We start from the raw sequence: 15135 nt of genomic DNA, 5'->3' as shown, positions 1-15135 counted from the left end.
CCAGCCCCATTACAGTCCCCACTCCTGGATTTTTTTATTGATTGTCTGTAGAGCGGGGAATTGGTGTTAACTTTAAACACCTGATTGCTTCCCTGAGGATATTTAACAACCTCTAATCCGACGTGTACGAAGCCAGCAGCAGCAGTGAGGCTTTTAATGTGATGGATGGCACTTCTCATTTGGGTTTTCCCCCTTTTTAAAATGACAATCTGGAGTAATCACCTGTTTGTTCACAGTATTACTCTGCCTGCAACATTCTGCATTCAAAGCTCTGCTATGTTTGTGTAGTTTGCCAAAAGAACAATTGCATTATAATTTTTAAAATCTCAGATTCCGGTGCTGCTTTCTGACGAAACTTTGCTGAGGTCAGCTGTGTTTTGGGGAAATTTGACGAGTTTGATCTTAAACATTGTGGATAGGGTTGGTGTGTTTTTTTTTACCTTTCGGGACAGAAATATAGTTTATATGTTTTCGATTTCAGCAGTCGGACCTGAATGACATTAAAGGAATTGTAGACAGAATGACATGAAAACTTCCAAAAATGTTCCAACCTTTTCCAGATGAGATTAAATCACAGTGTTTATCTGCGTAACAAGCTTTCCTACTTTAATTCCTGTGTGTGTCGGAGCTAAAGGTTGTGTTTGTCTCGCTGATGTCCGATGGGAGCAGAACCAGTTGCTGACTGTGGTTTTGACTTTTGCAGTTCAAATGAACTTCACGGTTACAGATCGGACACAAATGACTGCGGTCCATTCAAACTCACATCATTGAAATCCCATGCAAACGCTCGCTGGCGTTTTAAATACGCGGTGAGCTCTTCATGTCAGCGCTGCTGCTGCTGCTGCAGCTGCTGCGGCTGCAGCCCTGCAGTGTCTTCACACATGTGCACCACAAACACTCTTAAGGTCACTCGCAGGATTACTTGTCTTACACCTTTCGGGGGCCTCGTGTCACCGAGGCTGAAAAATCACCATGCAAATCCTGTTATCTGGCCCCAGTTCAGGGAATCGGGCCTCAGCCATCAACATATTTACCATTTATGGACATATGCTTTACATCCTGTGCCGCCGGCCAAATCCTCCCCTCCTCTGCTGCACTGCCGGCTAATATTCTGTGTATCTGAACTGTGAATTGTGGTCCTCCCCCACTGCAATGAAACAGATGGCCGTGCGATCTTGAGTCATCACAAACCCATTACAAGAGTGACTTGTTCTCAGGCCGGGCCGCCTTGATTCGTGCCCGATGGCTCTCGCCAGTGTTTGCTCAGGCTCTTAAGTCATCCTCAGGCTTCGTGACACTCTGTGTTTGCTCAGGTTAAATGGCTTGCGTTGCCCGTGGAGTCCCCTGATTGGCTGTGACACGGCGGTGTTTGATGAGCGAAATGACACCGAGCGGGCCCCGGCCGTGGCAAATGTGTTTGGCTGTTTGAAACAAGTTGGCTTTTAATACAGTGTGTTTACACACCGAAAAGCTCTAAGTGTGTTTCTATCTATGTTGCCAGGGTCTATCAGTGGCCAGACCAGTGAGCATAAATCATTCAGGGGTAATTCAGAGGAACAACAGAGGCTCTAAGGAGGAAAAAGCAGGGAAATTATAAAGCCTCTATAATGGAGGGCCCCATTACAGCTGCTGGTCCGGTCTAAGACGGCCTTATAAATGCTTTTATTATCCAGGAGGCTCTATTTTGGCCAGCCAACCAGCACTAAGCCTACATCTGTCCAAAATCACTTAGTGAACTGTATTTTATTGTACTCCTGAACACAATTCTGAGCTGTAATCAAAAAGGTCCTGAAACATCCCCATTTTCCTCCCAAGTTCTGATTCTCCAAACCCCTGTTTTCATTTTTGTTTTTCATTTCTCTGCCATGCGCTTGCTGTAGGGCCCGACCGGGGTCATAATTGTTTTCTGGCAGTCCCTCCCGAGAGCGGATCAAAGGTCTCAGAGAAGCTGCTGACTGCGGCGTCGTCGTGGTCTAATTGAACAGACCTGCTCCGTTTTGGTTTTTGTTTTTTTTTAGGCGGTTTCAGGCGACGCCACTGGTTCCCCACTCATTACACTTTTAACTCTCTTGTTGATTATATTCCTTCTCCGGAGCAGATGAAACACAAAAGATTACCCGCCCCCCCCAACACAAAAGCCTGTGACAGTAATAAATAGCCTCTGTGATCCAGGTTTAGGAAGCTGTGAAATTGGATATTGAGATGCTCTTTGGAGCTGCGGGTCGGGAGTAGCTTCAGACTAGACTGTGGGAATCGTCTAATCCGATCACCGGCAACGTAAGATGGGCTAATCGCCTAATGGGTCCCGGTCTCCGTTACCCACGGGGCAGCGGTGGCGGGGAATTGATGCCGAGCTCGTTTTGAAAAGGGATTTATCAAGTCTTCAGTTTCACAGACGCTCGTAAAAAACACTTTCGTCTCCGGCTTGTCCAAACGTCAACGGAGATGTAATCCTGTTGAACAGAATTTTATAAAACATCGACACAACTCCTCAGAAGGTCCATTAAAGAACTTCATGAGCTAAAATAGATACAACTGCGTCAGTAAAGCAACATGGATCCTTAATGTGGAGGTATTTTGAACTCCCTTCCTTCATTAGTGAAAGGGGATTTAACAAAACCTCATGGCAGACTGACTCTCACACCATCACACGGTGCGAACTACCTGCTAACTCTCAGCCCACCGTCAGAGAGCTGAGCTCGGTTCTCCATACACGTCCTGAGCCCAAATCAATCCACGCCACGTTTTACAGATCACATTTACTCCGAGCCACTAAAGATTTAGATTTCTTTTTCTCGATTTTTATGTTCATTAGGCCGTGATATCGTTAGCTTCTACACATTTCCTTCCTCAATAAAGCTAAAGATTCATTATTATATGCTTCTAAATTTGTCTTTTCACACATTCAGATCAACGCAACACATTAAAAACGCTTTATGGCAACCAGATCTTGTAACTTTATCGCAGATTGATGAGCATTTACATCACTGATGTCAAATCACAAATTAATCAGCAGAAACATCATTGATGAGGAAATAAAGGATATAAACTTTTTACGTTAATAAATATTCACTCCAACAACAGTTTGGGGAATTTCAGTTTCCCATGATGCTCTCTGTTCTTTTGAAGAGGTGTTTTGTTTTGTTTTTTTTTGTCTCCTTTATTAAATTATTGTTTTATTATTAAGACACAATAACAGCCATGAGCCAGTTTGGTCTATAAATATCAGTATTGGCAACTTCCATCCCCAAACTCCCAAATTGGTGGCGCCTTAACCCCGTGTCTCCGGTGCTGCCTCTGGCACGCCACCCGTCTCTTCACCTTCCACAATGTCGTTTGATCTCCGCAGCGCTGTCAACGCTGCGGATCAGCCTCACGACAGACCTTGTAGCCGCAACCACCCAGCGAGGTGGCTAACCATCTGTCACTGGGGCCCAGAGACCTTGGGCGGCAAAGGGCCCAACCTCCCTTTTCTCCCCCCTTCCCTGCCCCCGCTTCCACCTCTCCGTCCCACCCCCCCGCCCCCCTCGCTGGGTTCTGTCCCTAATGTAGCTCGCAGAGGCCCCTAACTGGCACAAAACGGACTGCTACTTATCCTCCTTAATTCCCAAATGAGTCCTCTTCAGTATATACATAATTAATTTCTCGAAGTCACTCGCGGTCGCGCCTTTCACCCGTTAAGCAAATACTTGCATCAGGTTTATCTTTCAGGTGTGTAAATCTGATGGCAGATGAGGCAAACCTTCTGGAGAGATTAATCTCGGCGTGAAGAAAAAAAAAATATCTGTGAGCGAAACACAGACGAGCACAAATAAAGGAAAGAATTAGAGAAGAAGGGCAGATGAATCTGGATCTCAGAGTCATGCAATGTGACTTAAATAGCAAGCGAGGAGCCTGCAGAGTCTGGAAAAGTATACTAATGTAGTCAGATGAAGATAGATATTACACGGGTAAATTTAGACCACCTCACATTCATAATACCTAATGCCCTTTAAATAGGCTTAAGAGGAGGACTAGAAATAGGCTCTGATTAATTATTTTCTGTAGAGTTCTTCTCCTTGCTTTCGTTTCCACAGGCGTATTAATTCTTTCTCTGTGAATATGTGGCAGCCATGTCAAATCTACTAAATAATGCACTTGTTACGATACACCTTAATTTCTTGGAGAGAAGAATTCATGGGGTATTCGCCAATTAAACTGAATGCAGGCAGTTATGTTTTAGTAATATTTTTCTTAAAGTTATTCTGTTTCTCCCGCACAAGTCGAGCCGTGATGACTAATGTGAGGGGAGGCTGGGGATAGGCGGTGAAAATGAAATGTGCGCACGTGAGTATTCAGAAAGTAAATGGGGCTCTTTCTTATTGAGGATCTGTGAATTCGCAGAAGAGATTCGAGGGGATTTCAGGGGTCAATCGAAGATGGTAAACACAACCACAGATACAGTTTGACAACTGTTCCACTGCCTGATATTGAATGAGGTCATTCTGAAAAGCTGGACTCCATCTGGACCTTAAATTGTGCAAAAGGTGCAAACAATTGACGACACACAGAAGCCGTTCAGACGCTTGAACTGCCAGAAAAGCAAACCCTGGCTGGTAAACAGTTATATTTAAGGCGCTATCTCAATACGCATGTCATAAATAGGAGTGACAAAGATATCTCTGGGTATCACAAAACCTGCAAAACACACGGGGACAAGCACGCCCTTCTTCTCATAAGCCACATTAGAAACAAAGGCGTAGTGTGGTAGCGTGAGTGGCACGTGTCCAGGATCCCCTCCGCAAAGCGGCGCCGCCAAGAGCCGAGTAAATACGACGCTCTGGAGGACCTGTATGCACAGACACAAAGGCTGCAGGAGCGGGGCCCACAGCAGCGAGCTGACCATTACTGAAACCGCTCATGTGAGAAGAGATTCTGCTCCGGACCCCCGTCGTCTTGTTTTGGCAACAGAGGGCAGGGGGACCAAGTGCTGAGCCAGGACAATATGTTTTTTCAAATGCCCCTCGGCCAATATTTATTTAGCTACAAGCTGGCACGTCTGAGGAGCTCGGAGCAGCCAGGACGGGCACACAACCGTGATTTTCAAGATGTTACCAACATCAGGCTTCAATGTGACTCCGACCTTGCTGATGTCCAGTGAATTACAAATGATTCTGCAGCGATGCCACCTCCGATGAAGCATCATGAGCAAAAGTAGATGATTTAGTGATTTACCAGGAAAAAGAAGGGAATGAAAACATTTTCTCATTCTGGCTCCATTTGAAAGGCCAGGACGGGGCAGCAAAGAGTCAATGCTGTCACAGCAGCAATTTCTGAAGAGAGCTGCAGTTTGGAAATGGTGAAAACTGAGGTGCAGGAAAGCAGCAAGAAGAGAAAGTGGGGGAGAGAGGAAACACAAAAGAGGGAGAGAGGGCTCTTTATTTATTTCTTTCTAGCTTTTAAAACAGATGGTTCCTTATGTGCCGAGCGGAAGTGTCTGTTAACTCAGTTGGCTCACTACTGGTGGCTGCCGTCCAATGACAACAACGGGATCGGGGAGTGTGAGCAACAGTGCAGTTTGGTTTCTTCAGATGCTCTGCGAACAGAAGGATGGCAGCCTGCAGATACTGTTGCACGACCACCCAAGCCTGGCGGTGCCAGAGCCGGCACCCACCGCACCCTGATGATGGTGGCGGCGGCGGCGGCGGTGCCCTCTCTGCTGTAAGGCCGGGTCACAGGACAAACAGAGGCCAACAGCACATGTGAGGGGGGCGTGGCGGGGGGGGTCACAGGTGATCTTACAGGTTAGGGACCTGAATAATACACTTAGCAGTAAAAAAAAATATGCTTGATTTTGAGCTTGTGTTTCTCGATTCACATAATACGACGCAAATAGGATTTCTTCCCATGATCCATAGAGACTGAAAGTATTTACCCGTGTCGACTGCATCCTCACTGCTGCAGAAAGTCTTGAAAGCTTTGCTGTCAAAAGACAACAGGCTTGTAGTGTTTCCTCTGAGCATTTTGTGATACAGCTAAAACCCCCGCGGTCGGGGTTGGTGAAAGGTCGTGGATTAATCAGTCCAACGCCGTGTGTTGCCGGGAGACGGGATGCAAACAGTCGTCTGTTGTTGCTATCAGGCACTTTGTGCACCCAACAGCCCACCCTGACATCGTGTACACAACTTCCCTCAGAGTAACACACACTGGAAGCCATTCATTCAAATAAAACCTGAAGGGTGGACAGTAACAGACCCCCCTCCTCCTGCTGCTTGATCGATTTTTTTAATTTGAGCAAAAGGATCATTTAATTTTTCTCATTCAACAACAGCAGCAACAACACTGATCACCATCACCGCTGGATCGTTGTTGTTCGGTTCCAGCATCCCTTCCTTTCTTTTAAAATGTTATTTTGATGTATTTTCATGTTTTATCTCGAGCACCAGGACTGCCTTTGTGTTCGAAGAAAAATGCTACCTCGCCTCGTCAGACAGTCAGAATAATTAAATAACTGATGAACTCTATATGTCTTCACACCACGAGGCCCGGGAAGCATAATCAGCCTATAGGAAATTTGTCTAATTAACCAGCTGATTAATCAGAATGCTAATGAAACCATATTGATACAGTTCCATGTATCTGGTTTGGGGCCTAGCGAGGAATGAGATCAGATCACAGCAGCGGGACAGTTGCTGTGCTAAAAAGATGCAACGAAGGTCTGGCAATATGTTTCACCATACTGAGGGGGGAGGAAACACACACACACACACACACACACACACAAACACTTCTCTGACTATCCATATGGCTGCATTTGTAGTGCATCTGGCTCAGCACGCCGTATACAGTTACCAACCTATATTTCCAGTTGTATTCACACCTCACCGTGTCGCGCGCAAAGTGAAAATTAAAGGCAGAAGGCTTGTGTGACGGGATTAATTAGACGGAGGCCAAGTGAAGTCACACTCCTCGTGGCAAACATGCTCCAATCCTCAATTACTCACAGTGAACAAAGCAATTAAAAGGTCTGTCCTATGGAGTTACCTGGGACTGAGTTGTGAGCTGTCTGTAGTGAAACCCCCAGGGGCCTAAAGGGCTCCACTCGTCAGGGCCACAGGTTGGTAATTACTATTGATCAACCGGCATTAGAGTCTGTGAAACAACAGTGTTATCTTTACCAGCGCTCTATTTTAGGTGTCCACTTCAACGGTGGGTTGCTTGGTAGCTGACGGTCGGATAGAAACAGAGATAGATATTTAAATAAAAGAAAAATGTGACTGCAAACAAAGCAGAAAATTCAAACATGGGGAACAGATGTTGTGTTTGAATTCTGCCCAGCTACTTCAAGGCACAAAGCAGAAGTAACACAACACTCCCCTATTCCAGGGAGGAATCTGTAGATGTCGCTTTTGCTACAGAACCAATTTAAATGCAAGTTCTGTAAACTTCATTCCTGTCTTCAGGAGTTGGACCTCCTTCTGCTTGTATTCCAACCACTCCTGCTGCTGCGTTAAAGTTAGCATGCTAACCGGCCACCAGGAAGCAGAGCTGCGCCAGCAGGCGACGCTCTTCCCAAGTTTGAATTGCAAATGGAAAATTAGTTTAGTTTTTGGATTTTGGATTTTGGGAAAAGAGCAACTCCGGTTCGATGTACGGCGTTACATCTGCCTTCGTGTGCTGCTGCTGCTGCTGCTGAACGTAGACAGCAGACACAACCCGCGAAGGTGCTCAGTCGTCCGATGTGGACATAATTCTTGGGGACAACGAACTGAGGGACACTGAGAACGGGCTGACATCGCTGACAATGAGTGGACTTCCTGTGTGAGCTTCCTCTCCCCCATCAGCTCACGTTCAGTATACAGATTACAAACCCTGAGCACGGCCGTTAGCCGCACAATAGACTGTGTCTGTCCCTGTCCTCTTCCCACACTGGCCCCCTGTGAACTCTGCAGCATCCTCTCCTTCAATAGACGCATTCACACAGACATATATGTATATTTCCACCACGCCGGTGACCTCGGGGCAGGGTACGCCCCGTCACCACTCGGACGCCACCCACCCCCGTCCACACACATACACTGCCCCCTCTCAGACGCCAGATTGATTTATATTGATCGTTCCCGTGTCGTGTTTAGTCTGGAGTCACCGGCGGATCGCGCTGATGATGTTTACTTCGTTTGACTCCCTGACAGAGCCATTGTCTCATTCACACTCCCTCCCGAGTTATTTTTTTCTCTGTCGCCCACTTCCTCCTTTTTCTTATTCTCTTTTTTTTTTTATCTCCCCTCTCTTCTCTCTTTCGTGTTGCCTCACTTTCCTCACTTTGCTGCCTTCTCCTTGCAGCTATTCTTAGCTGGGAGCTGTGTGCAGTCACTGTCTCTACCTCCCAAATAAAAAACCTTCAGGGAAGAGTGATTAGAATACGGGTTTATACCTCAAAGCTGTGATTTTTTTATTTATTCATTTATTTTTTGCTTTTTGGAGACTCAAAAAAGTGCCTGTCCTCTGGATCCTTGGACGTCTTTCAAAGTTTAATGCACTCTAATTTAGAGTCTTCCAAGAAACAATGCTGCTGCATCAAACCTAGTCTGGACATAACGGGACATTTTCTTCAGATGTTTCCCTTTTTAAAAACCTGAAGTATCTTTTTTGAATTTCCGTTGAAAGCTTATTGCATTTATTGCAGATTTTGCTTCAAAGACAACAGGACACACAGATCAGAGAGTCCAGCGTCAGATTTTACACTGACCCAAAAATTTGCATCACCCTGTTTTTTTTTTTGTTTTGTTTTTTTATAGTTTGTTGAATTATTAAAGGAAAAAAAAGATCGACGGCAAATAAAATTAGGATACTTAGAGATAACTTTCACAAATTAGCACCACTTATCAGCTAAAATACTGTCGCCAGGCATACAAATCAAAAAGCTGATTACAAACCCAATCAATCTCCAAAAATACAATCTAATTATGTAATTTAATTGGCCTCCTCTGTGAGAACCACCAAAATGAACTTTGAGGTGAGACTTTGTCTGCTTTCAACTTTTATGCTACTGTGCATGAAAAATCCTGAACATAAACTCAATTTTCAGGTTGGCTGAGATTTGATCACAAAAGGATCCTGAGATGAGACAACATGAGTTATGTCAACATGAAATTTTCCAATAAGCTTTCAGAACGTGAAACATAAACAAAACGTCACGACGGAACACAAATGACCTTGTTTGCCTCTCTGGAATAGCAAAGCTAGAAAACATTTACCTCGGCTCCTTTCCTGTTCAACGTCAACGCATCAATCAGGGATTAGAAATTAATTTCTTGAATATCAGATTGACTCAGAAACAGCTCTGTGTCTGTTCTGCTGTGTGTGTGTGTGTGTGTGTGTGTGTGTGTGTGTGTGTGGACGCAGCTAACAAAATCAAGCCGTCCCAGGAAAAGAAAAGAAGAGAGAAGGAAAAAAAAAAAAACTTCAGCGATCCTTGGCTTAATTTTCATTGAAGCACCAAATTGACATGTCTCCCTTATGATCTTGACATATTATTAAGATTTAATGGTGGAATTATGATCATTAAAACAACATGACTGATACAGGGGGCAGATGATGAGCTATTCATTTAACCTACTCTTCCTGTAATAATATTGAACCAGACAGTCTGCCAGTTATTAGATCATAATTAGCTGGTGCAATCTGTACGGAATCTGAGGAAATGACGCCAAGTTAGCGGCGTGGCGTGGCGAGGCGAGGCGAGGCGAAGCTCGCTCTCTCCGTTTAGAGAGGCACGTGTTGTGTTTTTTAAAAGCTGCCGTTTTCAGTCCGAACGAGGAGGGTTATAACCAAGCAGATGGTTGCTGATGAAGATAATGGCTGAGCTCCCACCCAAACATCGGCCGTTGTTGTGACTGGCGTTACATGTGTGTTGGTATTTATCTGTTGTTTTGTTTTTTTTTTTTTAACTGACCTGAAACCAAGGAAATCGTGGGCCATGTTGTCTGTCAGTCTTTAATTTTCTCTTGTTCTGAACCTCCCCGGTAAACACATAGAGCTCTGAGCTTTTCATGTATGACTGGCTAACACACCCTGGCTCTCTCATTTCCATAGTGTGTGTGTGTGTGTGTGTGTGCAAGCAACGACATCAACTGTGCCAGTTTAGCAATGAAAAATCTGCACCCTCAGCTGTTTTTTTTACCCCCTTTGCACAGAAAAGAGAGAAAGTACACCACCCCTCTGTAGGCATCCCTCTCTCCGAGCCCCCCCGCCCCCGCGGCATTTCTCCAGGTAGCATTCGCCAAAGTCGCCTATTAATAAGCAACATATTTGATTTTCAATGTGAAACGCATCGTCTCAGGCCTCCCGAAAACGGCAACGAGATGCAAAACGTACGGTTGGGTGGGGAGGGGGGGCAGAATTATTCAGAGGAGTCGAAGAGAGTGGGAGAGGTGTCGTGTCACCCCCGGGGGGGACGGGCGGCCTACGCGCTCTGGGCGGGTGACAACATGGAGCTCGCCGGCTGAGACGCCGTCGGGTGAGCCGGGAGCTGAGAACGCCAAACCCCTGCACGGTCAGCTTTCTTTTTTTCGTGTCACAAAACAGATTGTTTAACGCAAAAGAAGCTGAAACTGTCCATTTTCAATTCAGTTCTTCCTTCATTCATCCGTCTGCTTCCACTCAGATTGGCGACAATGAGACACACCTGGAAAAAGTTAGCAAAACCTTTTGCAGCGACAAACGCTGCTAGTTAGCGAAATTTAATTTTCACTGCTGTTACGGATCATTTGATTTATGCTTTCTTTTAACTTTTTGTCGTACGACGTCCCTCGAGCTACTTCACATCGAAAAATAAAGAGACATTGCCACCGTGCTGTGGCTAGCTTTTTAGCATGCTAACTGAACTGTTGGAGATCCTCCAGGCCTCTGTCTTGAACTTCTAACATTTCTTCTGGACTGGATTGGCAAGTAATCGGCTGTCAATGCTAACATTGGCTACATGACCAAAACTTCCAAATAGGTCCTTTAAATCTAACGTGTGTCCTCCAGTCACCCAAAAACCAGATTCTGCAAAATCTGAACAATCTCATTTATCTGTTGCACAGCAACCAAAATATTATCTAAATCAGTCTGAGTGGTAATCTTCAGTGGTGTTTTTAGTTTTTTTACGTTTTGCAATTCCATCTCAATGATATAATAAATGATAGAATAAAATACGTCTTAATTGGAAATGTATCTCCTGTGTTCCCGTGTTTAACAGTGGAAGGTGCTGTTTCCTGTCCAGACACCTCCTTCACAGGGTTAGGGCCCGAACCCTGATAACCAAGAGACTTAAGTTCACTCCTGTAACGTCTCAAGTTCCAGGAACCCCTGGTGACAAATTTGTGTTAAATTGTCATTTATTGTATGTGTGATTATATTTAATGTCCACTGTATCCTTGTCTTTTTTTCCCCACTTTGTGTCTTGTCTCTGCTTGTCTCAGGTGTGTTAATCGGCCTGACGAGGATCACCTGAGGCCGATCACTGCTCCTCCAGCTAACGGCAGTGAGGCTCTGCTGCAGCTCTGTTTAGCAGGAAGACCTGAGAAGTGAGCAGCGTGACCAGCATGTGGCCACAATCTGTTCCCTGAGTGAACCAGAACTTCTCCTTTCTGTTTTTCTTTCACGTCAAAGCTGTTCGCTGGAGTTTTCCAGGGAAGGGAAAAAAAAAAAAAAAAAAAACGCTAATCAGAACAAACTTCACTGATATTTGCAGACAACAATATCCTGAAATGGACGCCTGCTGCTCGGCCCGTCGCTGCCCTCGGTTAGGGAGTGGCGAGCAGCGGTGACTGTGTCCTGTGCTGATTACAGCGCTGATGGGCCTCCGTTTGTCACTGCTCTTGCTAGCTCCAGCACTGAGCGGCAGGGTTCCCTGATTACTTAATTGCTTGTAAGAGCTCATTAAAGCTTCCTATCCATCATAAGTCGTATGGCGAGTATCAATTTCAGACTGAGAGATGGAGGGAGAGACAGAGAGAGATGCTAAGAAGTCTGATGAGCAATTACTGGCATGAAACGCCTTTGAATTGTTATAGTTTTATTTTCTTTGGGAAATATGTAGAATTCATCAAATGGATGGATGCTGCTGTGTTTCCCGAGTGATAAACACAACCCTAATTTCTCTCTCTTTCCACCTCTGGAAGTTCGAAAGCAAAAAGACAGTTTTATTTCTCTTTCTTTAAATGTTTTTTTTTTTTTTTTTTGGACAACTTGTGCAGTTCCAAGAAAACAAAATAATAATAAAATAAAATCTTTTATTTTCATAAGAATGGAAGCATTTTTCTGTTGTCGCATGAGAATGAACACACTTTGTGTTTTTATTTTGTGGCTTCTGAAACCGCCCCCCTCAGATAAATCCCCTTTTCGTCACCTGAAGCACGACACCTTTTGAGCCCAAAAGCCGTTTTCATTTAGTTCTCACTGATGTGGGTCTCGAGGGGTTGTGGACTTTTGCCATCTTGTTTTTATTTCTGCCGTGATCCTAAAAAGGGGAGGAGAAAAAGAAAAAAAAAAAAAAAACATCCAGTAATTTGGATCCATAGCTTCGAAGAGCTTTACAAGATACTCACAATCTTACCAGGTGCAAAATTAGAATTGGATGCTGTTCGTATTAATTGGTGATCATTTGCAAAGCGGGTGGAAAAAACGTCTTTTGCCAAGAGCAAGTCTTACAAGCCCCCAGCTGGGGTTGTCAGGGGCAGGCTTGTTGGCATTGTGGCAGCATATGTTTGGTGCCAAGAACACCATTGATTTGCATTTCTTTTATATGAATTTTACAAAGCAGAAATGCTCTTTTGTGTAGAAGTGATCCCAAAAGTGAGTGTTGCAATTAATCACAAGTGAAATTTATCGGCTGATGAAAAGCCATAATTCTACTTGCAATCTTTTTTCACCTCTTTTTTTTTTTTTTTTTACTCTTTTCTTTTTCTTTTTTTTTTTTAAGAAAAAGTGGCAGCATCTGCAGTGCACTTGCGCTCGCTTTTTGATAAATGTGCCTTTAAAGCTGTGCAGTTTGGCTCCATTTAAAACTGGCTTGAAGGGAGAAAAACAGCAGTGCGATCTTTGAGATACAGCAAACGCCATAAGTCATGAAAATAGTTCTTCTGTCTCTAAAAACAAGCACTGCATAATGCCGGCAAGTGACGCAAACTCAGGAAAAAAAGTGCCTGCGTGATTGAAATGAGACTGTGACATGAGCAAAGAGGTATTGAGTAAGAGTCGAAACACAACTTTAAATTGTCCCAATAGACACAAACAGCTCTCGGCTCTCGACAACCTGGACCCAACAACCACACCGTACTTTCAGAAGTTGACTCAGAATTACATCCAAATTTTTTGACGCATCTACCGCAACGTCTTTGGGATCTATTGGGACGTCTAATTGATCCAATTAAGCGATTAATTCTTTGGTAGGATTAGAGACAAACAGCCTTGTAAGTGTAGAGAAAAAACCGGCCCTGCCAAGAGATGGACAAGCTCCAGATTTTCTCTTCATCTCCAAGATGGCTCCAGATGGGTTGGGGGCTCGAGACTCATCTGCGGCCAACTGGTCCAAACCTCACACTGAGACTAGCCTACAGTATCACACACCGCCGTTCCCCAAACAATACTCATCTTCTTGTCAATATTGGAAAATCATTATTTACTGACGCATTTCCCAGCTGACCTCTTTCCTCTCTGGGCTTGAAAGGTGCCCTGTGGAATTTCTTAGTAAACAAACAGTCTTGTTTATATTCCCTTTATCCTGGAGGTCTGACAAACAAGACGAGAGCGTTCCCCATTGAAGCAACTATCGTAATAATAAATGGGAGTTTCATAACGTATCCAATGACAAAACAACATGAAAGTGGTGGACCATCAGAATTAGCAACACGTTAGCATTTAGCAGCTGAAGAGCTGAACGTGTGTGTTCCCTGTGTCTGATCTGCTGCAAACATTTTTTGGGTGTTTGAAAGAAAATAAAAAAAACCCACCACATTAGAAATGTTTTATATTTTTACATGTCCATCTTATATCAGATTCATCCTCAACACAGAAATATGAAAAGAAAATTACATCAGCAGGTCTTTTTCTCATCTCTCACCGGTTAACGTGGAAACAGGAATTTATTCTGGACTATTTTCAGCAGCGGATTAATACACATTTAGTGCCTTCGTGTACATTGGCCCGAGTCAAAGGAATTGTAATTGTTCGCAGACAAAAATGGAACCTGCCTGTATCAGACTTAGAAGATCAGATTTTCTGGTCATGATTCCAACTTTATTTTTGTGTGGACAAAATAACAAGACGATCGGTGGAAGGAGACGAACTGGATGTGAAGCACACGGTTGGACAGATCAAATGCAGCTCATCTTTCAAACATTTGTGAGAAAGAGTAAACTGTTGATCCAACAAACTTTGGCGGTCCCCCGAAGGCCGACTCTGTGTCCTCCAAGAGATCCCCAGCAATCAATATTAAAGAGGGGAAGGACAGAGTTCCACCAAGGGCTCCGTGGATGAAGCTGCACCGCCCCCCCCCCCCCCCCCCTCACCAACGGAGCCTTCAGATATATTCCTGTAATTAGCTAAGTATCCACACCGACTCTCCTCGCACTCGGAGCTCCTGTGAGAGTCCCTGTCGGCTCATCCCCGAAGATGCAAGATGCAATCAGAAAAACAGCAACATGGGAGGCGAGGGCGGGGAGGGAGGAGGGGTAAAAAAAAACAAAAAAAAAATCAACGCATCAAAAAACAAACTTTAAACAATGACCCCGCTTCTCATCTGCAACTTTTTCCCCTTACACCGAGCATTTTTTCCTTCTGTCACGAGTATAAGGGGCAACAGCGATGCGTCCCTTTTTTCCTCTTCCAAGGATAATGATTTACAAAATGCCTCTCATCAAAGAATTCATTAACAACCAACGTTAATTAAAAAATAAATGAGTAAACATCAATATCAAATCTCAGCACTGTGGAAGGGAATACATTATGCAGAGTAATGATGTTTGAAAGGGGCTTTAGCACCTCTGTGGGACTCTTTTAAACCCCTTACCTCTTAGGCAGTTGCTTATTTTGCAACCCTTTGTTGTTTAACAACAAAGAGAATGGGCTCTCATAATGTTATATTAATCAGCGGATTAATATTTCAATTTG

This window comes from Echeneis naucrates, chromosome 6, assembly GCF_900963305.1.
Source record: "Echeneis naucrates chromosome 6, fEcheNa1.1, whole genome shotgun sequence".
Classification (NCBI taxonomy): domain Eukaryota; kingdom Metazoa; phylum Chordata; class Actinopteri; order Carangiformes; family Echeneidae; genus Echeneis; species Echeneis naucrates.
The sequence above is the reverse complement of the archived record's forward strand: the minus strand, read 5'-3'. Positions refer to the sequence as shown.